This window comes from Martes martes, assembly GCF_963455335.1.
Source record: "Martes martes genome assembly, chromosome: 10".
NCBI classification, from domain to species: domain Eukaryota; kingdom Metazoa; phylum Chordata; class Mammalia; order Carnivora; family Mustelidae; genus Martes; species Martes martes.
The window spans coordinates 9,533,781-9,554,092 of NC_137898.1; positions in this window are offsets into that span (position 1 = coordinate 9,533,781).

Here is a 20,312-nt window from a genome sequence, read left to right on the forward strand (position 1 = left end):
CCTGTGGGACATGGGAAGCCAGGGAAGTAAGCCCAGAGCTGCCCTCAGCCTTGGCAGGGAAGACAGCTCTGTGCCCTCAAGTTGTATGACAAATGCAATGACAGCAGCAATAGCAAAGTCCACATACTGGACTTGGTCCCCTGAGCCAGGTGGCGTCCTGACCCCACCTTGTTCCTCAGTTCCCCCAAGCACCCGCAATCACCAATCAGAGCAAGATTGGCAAGGGGCCTGGTCGGTCTTGTCCACTGCCCTGTCCCCAGTGCCCAGAACACTGGCTGGTAGGGATGCTCAAATAACTTTTATTGAAAGTGACCCCAAAGCCTTTCCACTTGCTAATCCTTCTGCCTGGAGGATGCTCTTTCTCATCTAACTGTATGGCTCATCCCTACTTTAGGTCACCTGTCCAGAAAGGGTGTTCCCAACCACTGTCCCTGTAAATAGCATCCCAGTGCCTCTGGTACTCTCTGTCCCCTCCTCTTGTCGATTTCTCTACACAGCGTTTATCTTGTCCTACTTGAAATTCTATTTTGCAAGATGTCTGCTTGTTTACTGACCATGCCCTCCTGAGAATGGAGGCTCCTGCTGTGCTCTCATAGGAAGTGCTCCAGAAAAACTTCTGGAAGCAATGTACTGACATTGCTTGTCAATTGCATTGACACCCAGCCTCTCCCCGCTTGCTCTGGCTGTCTTTGTGCCCCCGGTACACCAAGCTCACACCCACCTCAGAGACTTGGCACACACGCACAGGTGCCCCCCCACACGCACACACGCCGCCCATGGGTGTACATCTCACACACCAGTGCAGGGTCTGCTGTCCACCCCATAGGCCCTCCAAGCCCCCCCAGCCAGCCTGCCTGGGCAGACCCCTACTCACGGGAGGGGCTCCAGTCTCCTCAGACTATCCCACAACAGTTCTGGCCACTGGACAGGTGGGACTCCTGGGGGTCTTATGGCCAGTGCCCCAGCCCACACCTCGGGGCTGGCCCTGCCCATGCGTGAATTAAGCGGTCACTTGACTCCCTAAGGCAGGGCTTCCACAAAGGAGCTTTGTTTGGGCCCCTTTCCGTAATCTGCACATTAGCCGGAGCCGGTACGGCCTGGCCGGGGCCCCCCTAATTCCTGCCGGTACTTGGGGGTGGGCACTGAGACAAGGGCTAGAATTTGGGGCAGCTCCCCTCTACCATGGGGCCAATCCTGCCATTTTCTCCAGGCACTCAAATACAGAGATCGAAGGATCTCCTTCTGACCACTGAGGTCTTGCAAGGAGAACTGTGGGGACTGGGGCGGCGGCCCTGGTCTTTGCCTCCTGTGCCTGGAAGCTACCCAGAGAGAGGAAGCCAAGGGCCAGGCCCTATGGGGCATTGGTAGCACGGAAGGCAGTGGGAAGAACACTGGGAGTCCTGGCTTCTAATCCTGGCTCTGCCACCTGTGTGCGGTGACCCTAGTGGGCCTCTGCGCCTTCCTAGGCCTCAGCGTCCCTTTTCCTAAAGGATGGTATTGCTTTACACCTCATCACCTTTCTCAGAGTGAAGGCGGTCTGCCTATGCTGGTGAGGAGCTCTGATTGGCTGATGGTGACATCATAGGTGACTCAGGCTGTGATTGGCTGGCAGAATCCAGTTAGTAGGTTGGTTCCCTGCTGTGGAAGAAGGGGGTGGGGGGCGGGGACAGGAGGCTGCGGTGTGGGGGCTGGGCCTGGTGCGGGATGACACAGCAACCCGGGTGTTGATGCTGCTGGCGTGTAGCCAGCCCATGCAAAATGGGAGTGTGTACCCAGGTCCCCAAGGGCAGCCGGGATCCAAATATTTTAATACATCAGGCTATACACGAGGGCCTCCTAAGCCACTGGAAGCGATGGGTGTCCAGGACGGGCTCCTTTTGGGGAAGCTCGAAGCCGCAGTGGCTGTTGGTCTTCAGTGTGTGGCCACGAGAATGGTCTGGAATGTATATGAAACGTGCAGCTTCTCGGGATCTTTCTCCAGAGTCTGATTCTGCCACCCGGTGGGAGGGTGGGGGAGGGGTGCTGCATGTCTAATGAGCAGGGCGGGCATTGGGATGCCAGTGGTCTTCAGATCCGACATTCTGAAGCCCTGGTTTACAATATGACCTCGAGCCTTAAAATAAATCCCTTCCTCCTCCTCCCTCCTCTCTCCAACTCCTCCTGCCTTCCTCTCTCTTTCTTCCTCTCCCTGGCATACTCCGAAGTGTTAACAATGCTGAGATTGCAGGTGACTATTTTTTTTTTTTAAAGATTTTTCACCTATTTATTTGACAGAGAGAGAGAGCACAAGGAGGGGGAGCAGCAGGCAGAGGGAGAGGGAGAAGCAAGCCACCAGCTGAGCAGGGAACCCAATGAGGGGCTCCATCGCAGGACCCTGGGGTCATAACCAGAGTCAAAGGCAGACTCCTGACCAGCTGAGCCACCCAGGCACCCCTGCAGGTGACTTTTGTGCACTCCACTTCTGCCGTTATAATTCACTGCCTGGGGGAAAAGATTATTTCACTACAACCTCGACTACTTTTCTAATCACAGCTAAAATAATGCCATCCCAGTTATGAGGGAATCTTTTCGGAGATCAGCAACGGCCTTTTAGGAGTGTTTGCTACACCCCTGCTGCCTGTGCTGTGGGAAACATCTTTCCCATCGCTTGTCCTTACCTTGAGCCTCAGTCTCCTCATCCAGAGAATGGGACAATAACAAGTACCTCAGTAATGAGGATGGTGGGTAACAATTTAGTCAACTTTCCATACCAGTGGTTCTCATGCCTGGTTGTCTGCCCCTGGCGCCTTTGCCCCACCCCTCCAGATTCCGCTGGGCTAGCCAGTCGCAGAAGTAGATGTTTTCTCAAGTTCCCCAGGCAAAGGACAGGCAGCCTGGGTGAATTATCACTGTTGTGAGAGATAATTCCCAACCTTGTATTCCCTTGCCCCCCACCCCCACCAAATCATAGCAACACTCAAGAGAGAGCTTCCCACTTAGCAGATGATCAATATGTTTTTAATTAAAAATGAAACATGTGCCTGGCACCACGCCTGGCACGGGGATGCTGACTCCATGTTAGTTGAAGGAATAGATGAGACAACTTCTTTTTGCGCGATCAGGTTCCTGCCTCCCCGATGGTGACCACTGGAGGGCGCCCTTGACTAGCCAGCTCTGGGCCTGGAAGTCCTGTTAGCTGGTCCGAATCTGTAGGGACCTGGGAGCGGACACTGGATGTCTCCTTCATCTCCTTGACCCTGACCAGCAGCTGTAGAAGCATGAGAGGGAGTTGGAAGACACAGTGGCAACTGAAGTCCTCCCTCTCTTCCCTGAACTGCAGGTTTTTTGTCAATATCCCGAAAGTCCCACGGGGACCAGCTCATGGTGCTGTACCAGCCCCCTTCCCCTCCCAGATGCCCCAGGGCACTCCATAAGAAGCTGTTCCTGGCCGCTAAGACAGGTAGACCCCAGGTATAAGCCAGGGTCTCTTCCACTTGGTCCGAGCCATGCACATGTCCCCAGCCAGCCAGGTGCGTCTCAGGCACACAGAAGGGCCGGCCGCAGCAGGCACTGACTGACCCGAGCCATGCTTGGACAAAGGGCCCCAGGATTGATCCCTGCAAGGATGGGGTCCAACCCTCCAACCCAGTCTGCTTTCCGTTCCACAAAGCAGTCATCCAATAAACCATTTCTGATGCCAGAACTAAGCCTAATCTGATTTCTGTGTCCAAAAATTCCTAGTCAAATAAAAATGAAGGAAACAAACAACTTTAACACAAAATGGCAAGTGTGTGTCAAGGCCACAGAGCTCAGAGAAACATTTACAGAGGAGGGAGCATTTGAGCTGGGTCTTGAGGCATGGGTAGGAGTTTGCCTGTGCTGAGAAGGATGGAAGGGTGTTACTTAGAAGGGAAAGCCCACACAAAGTCACAGAGGCATTCCTGAGGGTCAGTTTAGTAGGGTTTTCTCATCTATATTTCACAGAGGAGGATGCTGAAGCCTTGAGGCCTCTCTTGTCCAAGGTCACAGAGCTCTAAAAGGCCAGGCTGGGACTAAAATCTGGGTCTTCTCATTTTAATTCCTGTGGCTTTTCCACGACTCACACTATCACCTCTCCGGGGGAGGTCAGTTTCTGAGGCCTGGAGGCTTACTGGTCAGGGTAGTGGTTTCCGTTGGGGTTAAAGGGAGGTCCAAGGGATACGGGGTGCACAGAAGACACATTGCTCTTGAGGCCACCAGTGGAGAGCCATTTCTAGAGGCAGGGAAAACAGAGCTGGGAAGACGGGTGGAGGTTCCAGGGACAGAATGCTACGGCCTTCTCATCTGGGATCACTATGGCAACAGGAGCATCACAGAGGGTGCTACTGTGCCCTTCCAGGCCCTGCCTCAGCTGGGCAGAAAGAAGAGGAGCCAGCTTGGCTGGGGGAGGTGGGCAGGGAGCCCTCTGGTGGGACAACGAGCCCTGGATGTTGTCTCCAGGCTCTGCGTAGGGTACCTGCCAGCCTACCGTCCCCTCTTGGGCCAATCACGGAAAGAACAGGGCAGAAGCCAAGAGAGAAAAGGCAGGGGCTTGGCATATCTGGTCAAGGGAAGGGACACTGCCAGCCTGGGACCTGGAAGCCACACAGACAACAGCACCTCTCCACTGGGGCCAGCGGCCCTGATCCCTAAAAGGCTGGAGAGACTCAACATCCCAAGAGATGAACACATAAGCTTTGGCTCCTGCAGAAAGACAATAGGGACTGGGAGGGCCTGGGACACACCGGGTCGAGCTTTACCACGTCCAGTCCTGCTGCTGACAATGGAATAGCACGGACCGAGCCAGAGTCAGCCCCACCAGAGACAGTGCGCAAGAGGATTCACCACAGCCTTGGGGAGAACAGTGGCCTCTCCGAGCTGCCCTGTCCCCATGGACTCTGCCCTCCCGAGCCCAGCCAAGTGAGGCGCAGACCCCCATCTACAAGCCCCCTACCCCACCAGCTCAGAACTGGGGCTAACGGGCAGGCGAGGAGTGGGAGGAGCTGATCACAGGCCAGGCTTCTCCTGGAGAATTGCACTGGGTTTAAGAAGGCCTAAGTGCCGACGTACCTTCGCTACAAGTTAGAAGCCTAGGGCTTCCTCATCTGTGGAATGGGTAGGTTAACAGCCCGACGCACTGGGATAGACCATCCAGATGGTTGCTCTCCCCGAGGCTTATCTTGCAGGCAAAGACACCAGGGCCTAGAGAAAGAAACGGACTTAACCTCAAGTCACAAAGAATTCAGAGTCAGAGCTGGAAGGGGTAAGTAGGTCCCCTGTCCCGGTCAGAGCATGTGACTTTTCACTATTCCAGAATGTTCCTGCTGTTGAACTCCACAAGCACGTGCAGATGCCAGCTGTGCTTAGCACCACGGGAGGGAAAGATAAGGGACAATGGTTTCCCCAATATCCTGAGCATTTACTGGGTGCCAAGCAGGGCTCTGAGCACTTTCTCGATAGGACTTCATCTCATCATCAGAACTGGCGAATAGGGGGGTGCCTGGGTGGTTCAGTGGGTTAAAGCCTCTGCCTTCGGCTCAGGTCATGATCCCAGCGTCCTGGGATTGAGCCCGATGCAGGGCCCTCTGCTCAGCAGGGAGCCTGCTTCCTCCTCTCTCTCTCTCTCTTTGCCTGCCTCTCTGCCTACTTGTGATCTCTGTCAAATAAATAAATAAAACCTTTAAAAAAGAAAAAAAAAAAAAGAACTGGGGAATAGGAAGGGTTAGCTACCTGTGGCAAGTAGGTGTCTGGGCCCAGAGAGAAGCTAAGTAACTCACCCAAGCCTCCACTCAAATCTAAGTCTGCCTGGTGAAAATTCCTTGCAGTCGAGACTTTGCACACTGGCCCCTGGCCCTTAGTTCCTGACCATGGATTGGTCAGCTGGGAAGGCTGCCCGGCAGCCATGTCCTGGAGGGGATTTTTCTGCTCGGCGCCTCAGAAGGGTCACCTTCCCCAGGAGGTGGCCAGGTCAGCGACACAGACCCAAGGGCAGTGGGGGAAGCCAGCTGAGGAGTAGGCTGTGTTGGTGACTCTCCTTTAGATCCACAGGACCACCAAGCCAGCTGCCTTTGGTTGCCTTGAACCCCTTGGGCACAGGTTGCCGGAACAACCCCAGTTCCAACCCATCCCTACCCCAGGCTGGGGTTTCAGAGTTAGCAAACAGAAATAGAGAGCAGCTTAAAAAAAAAAAAAAAAAAAAAAAAAAAAAAAAAAAAAAAAAGGTGGGGGCCGCCTGGGGGTCTCAGTTGTTTAAAAGACTGCCTTGGGCTCAGGTCATGATCCCAGAGTCCCAGGATCAAGTCCCGAATCGGGCTCCCAGCTCCACAGGGAGTCTGCTTCTCCCTCTCTCACGCTCTCTCTCTCTCCAATAAAATCTTAAAAAAAAATCTTAAAAAAAAAAATAGCAGGCAGTCAGGGAAATCTGAATTTCAGATAATAAATACTTATTCTAGGGTAAGTCTGCCCCACACTACATAGGCCCCTGGAGGAGGGCGAGGAGAAGCACGTGTCTTTTCCGTGTCAACCCCGCAGATCTGGCGAACCACTCCATCCGTCCACCGCCCTGGGCTGCTGGCTTTCAGAGCTCGGCTGCTCAAAGGGAGATCTGGGGAGGCTTGTAGGCAATGCAGCCTCTCGGTCCCACCCGGTATCACTCAATCAGAATCCACGCTTGCACAAGCCCCCGGGGAGATCTGTGTGCACGTGGAGCTTTGAGAGGCTGGCTTCACACGGTGACAAGAGAGATTTCAGTGCATTGTAGATAGGTGGGAAAATACAGAGCCTTGAAAAAATAGCATCACCGCAGGTTATAGTTTTGATGTATTTCCTCCCTCTCTTTTATTTTAAACATTGAGGCAAAATTCACATACCATAAATTTAAACCATTTTGAGTGTACAACTCAGTAACTTTTACTTCATTCAACTCTCACCACTCATTCCAGAACTTTCTTGTCTCCCGAGTGGAAACTCAGTACCCACCATGCAGTCGCTCCCTGTTCACCACTGACTCCCAGCCCTGGTCACCATCAGTCTGCTTCTTCTATCCCTATGGATCTGCCTTCTCTTGACATTTCATATAAATGAATCCTATGATACCGGTCCTTTTACGTCGGGCTGCTTTCACTTGGCATCATCTCGTTTTCAAGGGTCATCCATGTCGTAGCAAGGCGGCAGCGTTGCTCTCCTTTCTGAGTTGAATGATATTCTGTTGTATGGATAGGCCACCATTTGTTTATTCTTTCCTCTGTTGATGGACATCCGGATTGTTCCCATTTTTTAAAAATCTACTTTGTAGGGGCGCCTGGGTGGCTCAGTGGGTTAAAGCCTCTGCCTTCGGCTCAGGTCATCATCCCAGGGTCCTGGGATCGAGCCTCGCATCGGGCTCTCTGCTCAGCGGGGAGCCTGCTTCCTCCTCTCTCTCTGCCTGCCTCTCTGCCTGCTTGTGATCTCTACCTGTCAAATAAATAAATAAATAAATTTAAAAAAAAATCTACTTTGTATATATATGGGCAAGGTTATCTTTAAACGTGTCTTGGTTTTTAGGGGGTATATACCTAGCAGTGGAGTTCCTGGGTGATAGGGTCATTCTGTGGTTAACTTTCCAGGGACCTACCTAACCACTTTCCCCAGGCGCTGTACAATTTTTACTCCCACCAACGCTGCATGAGGGATTTGCTTCTCCACTTCCTCTCCTTCCTCTCCAACGCTTGCTATACCCCTCCCCCGCCCCCCCACCCCCCCGCAAAAAGCCATCCTAGTGTGTGTGCGGTGGTATCCCATGGTGGTTTTGGTTTGCGTGTCCTTAATGACAAATGATGTTGAACCTCTCATATGCCTGTTGGTTATTTGCATGTCTTCATTGGAGAAATGTCTGCCCAAGTCCTCTTTGCCCATGATCATTTGCCCATATATTCTTTTTCTTGAGTTATAAGAGATCTTTATATATTCTGGACCCTAGATTTATAGGAAAGATAGGACTTAAAATATTTTTTCTCATTCTTTGAGTCATCTTTTCACCTTGAGAATGCCCTTTGATGCACAGAAGTTGTTGTTTTTTTCGTTTTGATTAAGTTCAGTTTATTTTTTTCTTTTGTTGTTTGTTCTTTGACGTCATATCTAAGAAATCATTACCAAATCCACGGTCATAAAGATTTACTGTTAAGTATTCTATAGTTTTATAGCTCCAGGTCTTACAGGTAGGTCTTTGACCTATTTTGAATTAATTTTTGTATGTGGTATGAGGTAAAGGTCCAACATCGTTCTTTTGCATGAAGATACCTAGTTTTCCAAGCAGTATTACTTGAAAAGATGATTCTTTCCCCATTGAATGGTCTTGGCGCTATTGTTGAAAATCAATTGACAATAGATGTATGGGTTTATTTCTGGACTTTAAATTTTAGTCCATTAATCTTTAATCATTAATCATTAATCTGTCTATCCTTACGCCAGTACCACAGTTTGGGTTGTGTAGCTTTTTACAAGTTTTGAAATCAAGAAGTGTTCTACAATTTTGCTCTTCCCTTTCAAGATTGTTTTGGCTATGTATGCTCCACTACAATTCCATATGAATTTGAGGATCAGCTTGCTCCTTTCTGCAGAAAAGGCAGTGGGAATTTTTTTTTTAAGAGTTTATTTATTTATTTGACAGAGAGAGAGATCACAAGTAGGCAGAGAGGCAGGCGGTTGGGGGGGGTGGGGAAGCAGGCTCCCTGCTGAGCAGAGAACCCAATGTGGGGCTCAATCCCAGGACCCTGGGATCATGACCTGAGCCGAAGGCAGAGGCTTTAACCCACTGAGCCACCCAGGTGCCTCTGGCAGTGGGAATTTTGATGGAGATTGCATTGACTCTGTAAATCACTTTGCTTTCTTTACAGTCCATGAATATAGGATGTTTTTGCATTTACTTAGGTCTGTTTAAATTTCTTTCCACAATGTTTTGTAGTTTTCAGTGTACAAGTCTTATACATACTGCTCATGCTTGTGATCTCTCTCTCTCTCTCTCTCTCTCTCTGTTAAATAAATAAATAAATAAAATCTTAAAAAAAAAAAAAAAGTGACAAGACCAGACATTCTTATATTGTTTCTGATCTTAGGAGGAAAGCTTTTAGTATTTTGCATTGGCTATGATATCACAGTGGATTTTCTTTTTCTTTTTTTGAAGATTTTATTTATTTTTCTTTGAAAGAGAGGGAGAGAGCATGAGCAGGGAGAGGGGCAGAAGGAGAGAGGGAAGCAGGTTCCCCACTAAGCAGGGGCCCAGCATGAGGCTTGATCTCAGGACTCTGGGATCATGGCAGATGCTTAACCGACTGAGCCACCCAGGCTCAACTGTGGACTTTCACAGATCTCCTTTATCAAGCTAAGGGATCTTTAATCATGCAAGGGTGTTAGGTGGTTTTTTTTTTTTTTTAAGATTTTATTTATTTGACACAGAGAGAGAGAGATATCACAAGCAGGCAGAGAGGCAGGCAGAGGTGGAGGGGGAAGCAGGCTCCCTGCTGAGCAGAGAGCCCGATGTGGGACTCAATCCCTGGACCCTGAGATCATGACCTGAGCTGAAGGCAGAAGCTTAACCCACTGAGCCACCCAAGCGCCCCAGGGTGTTAGGTGGGTTTTTTCCCCAACTTTTTTTTATTGTGATAAAATTTACATAACATAAAGTTTACCATTTTGACCATTTCTGAGTGTAAGTTCAGGGGTATGAAATGCATTCATGATGTACAACTATCACCACCTTCTATCCCCATAACACTTTCATCTTGTAAAGTTGAAGCTCTGTATATATCAAACAATAACTCCCATCTCCACCTCCTCCAAAATCTTTTCTTTTTTTTTTAACAGTTTGGTGGTTTCTTTTTCTTTTCTTTCTTTCTTTTTTTCTTTTTCTTTCTTTTTAAGATTTTACTTATTTATTTGACAGAAAGACACAGCGAGAGAGGGAACACAAGCAGGGGCAGTGAGAGAGGGAGAAGCAGGTTTCCTGCTGAGCAGGGAGTCCGATGCGGGGCTCAATCCCAAGACCCCGGGATCATGACCTGAGCCAAAGGCAGATGCTTAAGACTGAGCCACCCAGGCACCCCAATAAATAAAATATTTTAAAATAATAGATATCTATATATATCTATTATCGATATATAGATATAGATATAGATATAGATATAGATATAGATATAGATATAGATATGTCTGAGAGAGTTTACTAGTGAAGCAATCTGGTTCTAGCCTTTTCTTTACTGGAAATTTTTTACTTACTTAATTTCTTGTTATGGGTCTATTCAGGTTTCTGTTTCTTCTTGAGTCACTCTTCGTAGTTTGTGTATTTCTAGGAAATTTTCTTTTCATCTAGGTTTTCTGGTTTGTTGATCTACAATTATTCATCATATTCTCTTATAATCCTTTTTGTATCGATAAGGTTGGTAGTAATGTCCTTACTTGCATCCTGATTTTAGTAAATTGAGTCTTTTATCTCTTTCTCTCTCTCTTTTGTCATTCTAACTAAAAATTCATCAATTTTGTTACTCTTTTCAAAGAAGCAACTTTTGTTTTCATTGATTCTCTTTGTTGTTTTCCAATTCTGTATTTCATTTATTGCCACGCTAATCTTTATTAATTTCCTTCCTTCTCACTTTCAGTCTAATTTGTTCTTCTTTTTCTACGTTCTTTATGTTGAAGTTTAGGGCTGGTCTTGAATGACAGTATGAGATTGGAGACTGTAACTATCTTGCTACCAAAAGGGAGCACCAGTCCGAGAATACAGTCAAACCAGGAAGAGAACAAGGGAGACACTGGATCTTGAGGACAATGCTCAAGCCCCTGAAATAACCCATGTCTACAGCAAGTCCTACTTCTGGGCATTCAGTTACATGATTCAGTACATTTTCTTTGGGCCCATTAAAAAAAAATTGGAAGTTCAATTATTGATTTGAGATCCTTTTTCTACTTAATACAGGTGTTTACAGCTATAAATCTCCCTCTGTTAATTGCTTTTACTGCATTCTGTAAGTTTTGGTATGCTGAGTTTCTGTTTTCATTAATCTCACCTAATTTTTTTAAAGATTTTTTAAAAATATTTTATTTATTTATTTATCGCAAGTAGGCAGAGAGGCAGGCAGAGACAGAGAAGGAAGAAGACTCCCCGCCGAGCAAAGAGCCCAATTCGGGGCTTGATCCCAGGACCCTGAGATCATGACCTGAGCCAAAGGTAGAGGCTTAACCCACTGAGCCACCCAGGTGCCCCAAGATTTTTATTTATTTATTTGACAGAGAGAGGCAGTGAGAGCAGGAACACAAGGAGGGGGAGTGGAAAAGGGAGAAGCAGGCTTCCCACCAAGCAGGGAGCCCAATATGGGACTTGATCCCAGGACCCTGGGATCATGACCCAGCTGAAGGCAGATGCTTAATGACTCAGCCACCCAGGCATCTCAACTCACCTAATTTCCCTTGTGAATTCTTTTTAATCCACTGGGCACTTAAAAATCTGTTGTTCAGTTTTCACATATATGCAGAATTTTCTGTTTTCCATCTTTTATTAATTTCTAGTTTCATGTCATTGTGGTCAGAGAAGAGACCTCATGTGCATTCAGTATTTTTAAATTTATTGGGACTGGTTTTGCGGTATAAACATGGTCTCTCCTGAGGAATATTTCATGCTCCCTTGAGAAGAATGTGTATTCTGTTGTTGAGTGGAGTTAGATCTAGTTGGTTTATAGTGTCCTTCAGTGCTTCTATTTCCTTGTTTATCTTTTGTGCCGTAGTTCTCTCCATTACCGAAAGTGAAGTATTAAAGTCCTTATTATTGGGGCACCTGGGTGGCTCAGTAGGTTGAGCCTCTGCCTTCGGCTCAGGTCATGATCTCAGGGACCTGTGATGGAGCCCACATCAGTTCTCTGCTCAGCAGGGAACCTGCTTCTCCCTCTCTCTCTGCCTGCCTCTCTGTCAACTTGTGATCTCAATCTCTGTAAAATAAATAAATAAAATCTTTTATTTTAAATGTCCTTATTATTGTTGAACTGTTTATTTCTCCCTTCAATATATGTTTATTATTGTTATAGCTTCTTCACAAATTGAGCCTTTTATCATTACATAATGTCTCACTTTTTTTTTAAATAATTTTTTGCCTTAAAGTCTATTTTTTAAATATTAGTATGGCCACTTGATCTCTCTTTTTTGTTGATTTTTGGCATGGGTTATCTTTTCCATTCTTTCACTGTTAACCTATTTGAGTTTCTGAGCCAAAGAAAGACTCATATAGACAGTATATAGTTGCATCAGGCATCCTTCTTAATCCATTCTATCAATCTCTTTTTTTTTTAAGATTTTATTTATTTATTTATTTATTTGAGAGAGAGAGAGAGATCACAAGTAGGCAGAGAGAGGGGGGGAAGCAGGCTCCCCACTGAGCAGAGAGCCCGATGCAGGACTCGATCCCAGGACACTGGGATCATGACCTGAGCCGAAAGCAGAGGCTTTAGCTCAGTGAGCCACCCAGACACCACCAATCTCTGTCTTTTAATTAGAGAATTTAACCTATTTATATTTAATTGCAATTATTAATAAGAACTTACTTCTGTCACGTTATTTGTTTGCTATATGTCTTGTATCTTTTGTTGTTATTGTCGTTTCTTAGTTCCTCCTTCTTTTGTGTTAGGTGTTTTCTAATGTGCCATTTTGATTCCCTTCTTGTTTCTATTACTAGATATATTTCATTTTCCTTATTTGTTGTCCTGGGGATTACAATTAACTTCTTAATTTATAACAACCTAGTTCAAATGAATATCCATTTAGTTTCAGTAATATACAAAAATTTTGTTCTTCTATAGCTCCATTCCCTGCCCTTTATGTTTTTAGCTCACAGATTACATCTTTATACATTAGGTTTCCATCAGTACAGACTTATAATTATCGTAGTTGTCCTTTAAATCATGTAAGAAAAAAAGAATTATGTTCTAAAAATATATCATTACTGACTTTTAAATTAACCTATATCTATGTTATCAGTGTTCATTTCTTCATGTGGATTTGATTTACTCTCTAATGTCCTTTCATTTCAGCCTGATGCCCTCTCTTTAACATTTCCTCTAAGGAAGGTCTCCTAGTGACAAACTTTCTCAGTTTTTGCTAACTTGGAGATGTCTTGATTTCTCCTTAATTCCTGAAGAATAGTTGTGCCAGATATACAGCTCCTGGTTGCCTTTTCTTTTCTTTTCTTTTTAATCTTTCGAACTTCAATTATATCATCCCACTGCCTTCTGACCCCCAAGGTTTCTGATGAGAAATCAACTGTTAATCTTATTGAGGTTCTCTTGTACGTGATTAGTCACTTTTCTCTTCCTGCTTTAAGGATTCTTTTTGTTTTTGGCCTACTGCAGTTTGATCATGTTTGATATGGATCTCTTTGATTTTTCCTTACCTGAAGTTAATTATGCTTCCTGGATGTCTAGATTAGTCTTGCATCAAATTTAGAAGTTTTCAGCCATTATATTCAATTATTCTTTCTTATTTCTCTCCCACCTCTCCTTCTGAGACTTCTACTATACATGTTAGTATTCATGATGGTGTCTTATAAATCCCTTAGTTTCTGTTTTTTTTCCTTCATCCTTTTTTTCTTTCTGCTCCACAGACTGGGTAATCTCCACTGATTTATCTTCAGGTGAGCTGATTCTTTCTGCCTCCTCAAACCTGCTGTTGAACTCCTCTAGTGGATTTTTCATTTCAATAAATTCTCTTCAAATCCAGAATTTCTATCTGTTTCTGTGTTATAGCTTCTGCCTCCTAATTGATAGTTTCTGTCTGGTGAGATATGATTATCATGTTTTCCTTTAGTACTTTGTGCATGATTTCCTTTTGGTCTTTGAGTATATTTTAAACTGTGGATTTAAAGTCTTGTCTACTATATCCAATAACTGTGCTTCCTCAAAGACAGTATTTTCCCCATGTATAGACCATGCTCCCTTTGTATGCATCATAATGTTTTTATCTTTTCTTTTTTTTTAAGATTTTATTTATTTATTTGACAGAAAGAGATCACAAGCAGGCAGAGAGGCAGGCAGAGAGAGAGAGGGAGAAGCAGGCTCCCTGCTGAGCAGAGAGCCCGATGCGGGGCCTGATACAAGGACTCTGAGATCATGACCTGAGCCGAAGGCAGAGACTTTAACCCACTGAGCCACCCAGGAGCCCCATAATGTTTTTTTTCTAAACTGGACATATGGGTATTATAACAACTCTGGAAATAGTATTTTCTACCGTGTTTGGACTTGTTGCTGTGTGTAGTAGAAATTGTTTAGTGACTTTTCTGGAACTAATTCTATAGTCTATTTTTTTGTAGCCTGTGGTCATTCAAGTCTGTTTCATTTGCTTTGTGGTCAGCTAGTCATTTGACAGAGATTTCCTTAAATGCTTAGAACAACAACAACAAAAACCTCCCATTCTTTGCAGATGAGCTCTGTATGTATGTTGGAAAATTCCTTAAACACTCAGTCTGTAATTGACAACTCTGCTTTAGCCCTCATTTCCTGCAGTGATCAGTAGAGATAAGATCTTAGGGACTTCTCAGATCTTTTCTGAGCATGTATCCAGCCCTGGGTATGCATGTGGCCTTCTAATCCTGGGAAGATGTGGGAACTTTTCAAAGTCCCTGTTTCCTAAACTGTTTCATCCCCCAGATTTTCTTCCTAAGCTTCTTTGTTTGTTTGTTGTTTTCTCCAAATGTGATCCCTTGTCCTAGATGGCAGCAGCTAATATAATTGCTTTTATGTGTTTTCAACAAATGTCCCCTAGGTAGCCACCTCATCCTTGGGAGAGTTCTGAATTAGGCAAAATAAAGGCTAGCCCATTGGGCCAGACATTCAGAGAGCCACCAGACTGGTCAAAACAACCAACCACAATGCTTTCAGTAGCAGATCTGTTCTGCTCCTTCCGGTACTAGGAACTCATACCAAGAACATTGTCTTCAAGGCAGCCACAGAGCTGGACAGTGGAGAATGGCCAAGATAAGGGAAATTATCATGAAGTTTTATTACTGAGATTCAGTGGTTTATTTCTTTTTTTTTATTTTTTAATTTTTTTTAAAGATTTTATTTATTTATTTGACAGACAAAGATCACAAATAGGCAGAGAGGCAGGCAGAGAGAGAGGAGGAAGCAGGCTCCCTGCTGAGCAGAGAGTCCAATGCAGGGCTCGATCCCAGGACCCTGGGATCATGACCTGAGCGGAAGGCAGAGGCTTTGACCCACTGAGCCACCCAGGCACCCCAAGTGGTTTATTTCTTGATTAAGTGTTCACCTGGTTGATGTAAACTTTGAGTTGTTTCCAGAGTTCTGATATAACTGATTCTGACAGTTTTGTCAGTTTATAAGCTGCTTTTGGGATGAGATAGACTCTTGAGTTCCCAACTCCATTTTCATCTCCCGTTCTTCTTTTTTTTTTTTTTTTGGCATAGAATTTTTAATGTAAGAATTATTATTTGATACTTAAATTTTTTATTAAAAATTTTTTTAAAGGAGGCTCCACATCCAGCATGGAGCCCAGTGTGGGGCTTGAACCCACAACTCTGAGATCAACTCTGAGATCTGAGCCGAGATCAAGAGTTAGATGCTTAATCGACTGAGCCACTCAGGCTCCCCCACAATGATTTGATATTAAAAAATTTATACACTCTTTTTCTCATTTGATGTTATACCATAAAATGTTCTATTTACTGGTGTTATTCTTCTTATAAATATCCATTTTGGTAGTTCATTCAACAAATATTTATTACCTGGTGGTCACTCTTCCACAGACTGAGTATACAATAATGAGTGAAACAAGGCCCTATCCTCATGGAGGTTATATTGGAGTGGGGAGAGAAATATGGGACATATAAATATTCATCCATTGTTATTGCTGTTTGATGTTCTATCATAAGGACATCACAAATGGCCCCCCAAAGATAGCAGATCCTAATCATGGAAACCTGTAGACGTTACGTTATGTGACAATAGGTTGCTTGCAGCTGTATTTAAGTTAAGGATCTTGAGATGTGTGGATATTATCCTGGATTATCAGGGTGGGCCCCAGGTTCAATCACATGTCTCTGTATAAGAGAGAAGAGGAAGGAGATTTGACATGGACAGAAGAGAAAAAGGCAACGAGACAATGGAAGCAGAAATTGGAGAGGAGTTAAGGAATGCTAGGAGCCGCTCAAAGCTGGAAGAAGGAAGAAATAGAGTCTCCCCTAGAGCCTCTGGGGGAACATGGACCTATGAACATCTTTTTTTTTTTTTTTTAAGATTTTATTTATTTATTTGAGAGAGCGAGCACAAGCTGCAGAGAGGGGCAGAAAGAGAGGGAGAAACAGGGTCCCTGCTGAGCAGGGAACCCGACAATGCGGGGCTTGGGTTACGACAACATAAGCTAAAGGCAGATGCTCAACCGACTGAGCCACCCAGGTGCCCCAGACCTCCCCACATCTTGATTTGGGCACAATGGTAGTAATTTTGGACTTTCAGCATCCAGAATGGCACGAAATAAATTGCCGTTGCTTAAAACCATCTAGATTATGGTAATTTGTTACAGTTACCATAGCAAACTAACACCAATTTTGGAACCAAGAGTGGTGTGCGACTGTAACAAACACCTAAAAATTTGGAATTGGGTAGATGCTGGAAGAATTTTGAGCAGCACAATAGAAGCACTTGTATGTGATGAACTTGGATTTTAGCTGAGGTCATTTCCTAGCAAAATGTCAAAGATGTGCCCTGGTTTCTTCTTGCTGATTATTGTAAAATGGGAGAGGAAAGAGATATACCAGGGAAAGAACTGTTACACCAAAGGGAATGAACACATGATAATGGGGGAAATTTGCAGCCTATCCAGATTGTGAAATATACTAAAATTAGGCGATTTACTGTTAGAAAAATGTGTTCTGGAGAGAAGGCCATGGGTGTGGTTGAATAGCCTTTTGCTAGTGTTGAGAATATTAGGTGTGTGACTCATGAACCCACTCAACCATCTCAGCAGAAACCAGCAATAGAGATGGAATTACCCAGGAAAGATCTGTGGAGGACGGTGTGAATCTCTATGTCATACACAGGAGACCCACAAGACTTTCCAGAGTTATATATACCAGCAGAAGCACTGCCATCTTGCATAGAAAGAGACAGAGACAGAATGGAATGAAGGAAGGCTGTTGGACTCCCACCATCCAAGAGGCAGGATATAGGCTTATAAAATGACTCAACTTCAACCGTGTGCGTACTATTAAGAAAAAGGAAGCATGACAAAAGGGAATAGCCTCAGGCCAGAGGGCAAAGCTTTGGACCTGGAAGTCAAAATCACAGATGTGGAGGCTGAAACCGTGGGTGACAGAGGATTAGCCCCAGACCTTGAAAAGTAGAGGAATTTGTCCTGCTGGATTTTGAAATTACTTGGGACCCATGACAGTTTTCTCTCTTCCATTTTCTCCCTTTTGGAGTGGGAATGTCTATAAATGTTACACTATGCCTATCCCACCATTGTATTTGGGGACACAGATAACTTGTTAGCTTCATATTTCCAGAGACAGAGTGGAATTTTCCCTCAAGAATGGATCATATCCTGAGTCTTACCAAGCCTGGTTTAGATGATGAGATTTGGAGTTTTGTGCTGATTATATTAAATGAGATTTTTGGGCTTGAGTTCATATTACAATGGGTTAAGACTTTTGGAGATGTTGAGATGGGATGAATGTATTTTGTGTGTGTAACAGACTGATGGCAGATGGTAGAAAAGTGGGGAAAAAAATACCCTTTCCCCCCACACCAAAATATCAAATTCTGATCCCTGATCTTATACAAATCCTGTAAATCTTGCCTTATATAAAAACAGGGTATTTGCAAATGTGATTAAGTTAAGCATCTTGACATGTGATCATCCAGGATTTTCAGGGTGGGCTGTAAATGCAGTCACAAGTGTTCTTATAAGAGGGAGCTAGAGGAGAAGGCAATGGAGAAGTGGTATGGCTACAAGCCAAGGAATACCAGCTACCACCAGACACCAGAAGAGGCAAGGGACAAACTCTCCCTTAGTGCATGGACCAACCGACATCTTCATTTAGGTCCTCATTTTGGACTTCCGGCCTCCAGAATGATGGGAAAATAAATTTCTGTTATTTTAAGCCTCCTAGTTTATGATAATTTGACACCGGCTCCATAGGAAACTAATACAATAACACGATGCATTTATCCAGTCCCTGCTCATTAGACATCTGGCTATTATGAAAAATCTTGTACATGTTTCCTGGTGCGAAAGTGCTAGACTTGCTCTAGCACAGACACCTGGGAGTGCCATTGGCTTGGTCATAGCATATGCAAATGTTTGTTTCTACAAGGTAATGCCAAATTGTTTGCCAAAGTGGTTACCAATTTACACTTCTACCAACACTATAGTTCCTGTGGGTACACATTCTGTTCATCACTTGATATTATCAGATTTCTTAACTTTTGCCAATCCTGGCAAATGTAAGATGGAATCTCATTGTGATTTTGTTTGAATTTCCTGATAACCAACGTGATAAGTTTGAGCATCTTTTCAAACTCTTATTGGCCATTTGTAATGTTTATTCCATTAAATACATGTTCATGTCTTTTGCCCATTTTTCTAAGTATTTTATATATTTGTATTGACATATAGGAGTCCCTTTTATGTTCTAGACCCTAGAACTTTGTTGGTTATGACTCATCTTTTGACTTGGTTTTATGGTGTCAACTGATGGAAAGAAGTCCTTAATTGGAATGTAGTTGAATTCATCAGTCCTTTCTCTTATGGTTAGCACTTTTGTGTCTTTTCTTCTTTAATCCTTCCTTTCATGGGGCATCTGGCTGGCTCAGTCAGTAGAGCATGCGACTCTTGATCTTGGGGTTGTGGGTTTAAGCCCCACATTGGGTATAGAGATTACTTAAAAATTCTTCCTTTTGGGGCGCCTGGGTGGCTCATCTGGTTAGTCAACTGCCTTCAGCTCAGGTCATGATCCCGGAATCCCGGGATCAAGTCCCAGGATTGAGTCCTGCATCGGGCTCCCAGCTCCATGGGGAGTCTGCTTCTCCCTCTGACCTTCTCCCCTCTCATGCTGTCTCTCACTCTCTCTCTCTCAAATAAATAAATAAAATCTTTTTTTTTAATCCTTCCTTTCTCTGAAGTAAAAAAGGTATTCTACCATTTCTTCTAAGACCTTTGCCTTCCCTATTTATTTATTTATTTATTTATTTATTTTTAAAAAGATTTTTATTTCTTCATTTGACAGACAGAGATCACAAGTAAGCAGAGAGGCAGGTAGAGAGAGTGGAAGGGAAGCAGGCTCCCTGCTGAGCAGAGAGCCCCACGCGGGGCTCGATCTATCCCAGGACCCTGAGATCATGACTGAGCAGAAGGCAGAGGCTTTAACCCACGGAGCCACCCAGGCGCCCTGCCTTCCATATTTAAATTGTTAATCTATCTGGGATTAATTTTTCTGCATAGTTTGAGATAGGATTCCAATTATTTTATCCACCTAGGCTTGATCACTTGCTTCTACACAATATATTAATTGGTCCCCTCCTTTCCCCACTGATCAGCAACACTCTATCTGAACATCAGAGCAAGAGATATGTGTGGGTCTTTTTCTGATTTCTCTATTTGATTTCATCAGTCTATATATGCTCATTCTTTAGCTAATATCAGGCCATTTTTATTGTTAGAGTTTTATAAGTCCTGATCGCTAGGGAGTAAGCAACTGTCTCATTCTTCCTCTTCAGAGATGTCTTAGATATTTTTACTTTTCTACACAAATTTTAAAATCTGTATGTCATAGTTAAGAAAATCCCTGTTAGAATTTTGATTGCAATTGCATTGAATCCATAGATCAAATGGGAGAAAATGGACATTTTGGGGAAAGATTTAGTTTTATAATTTGTATTATTTTGGTACTTTTATTATTAAAATAATTTTGTTTATGTAATCATTCATACCATAATGATTATGATTTTTAATTTTATATCCAAAATAAAACTTTATAATAAATCTTGTACATATTTTGTTGGGTTTATTACAGGTGCTTGTCATTATTGTTATAATAAATAATGTATTTTTAAGCACATTATTCTATTTAAATACATAAATTCTATTTTGCTTATTTTTACCAGTGTACAGAACTGCAAATAATTTTTATATTGATATTATAGCCAACCTTTTTTCCAAGCTTTCTTATTATAATAACTTATCTATAGAATCCTTTGGATTTGAGGGATGCCTGGGTGGCTCAGTCGGTTAAGCCACTGTCTTCGGCTCAGGTCATGATGCCAGGGTCCTGGGATCGAGTCCTATGT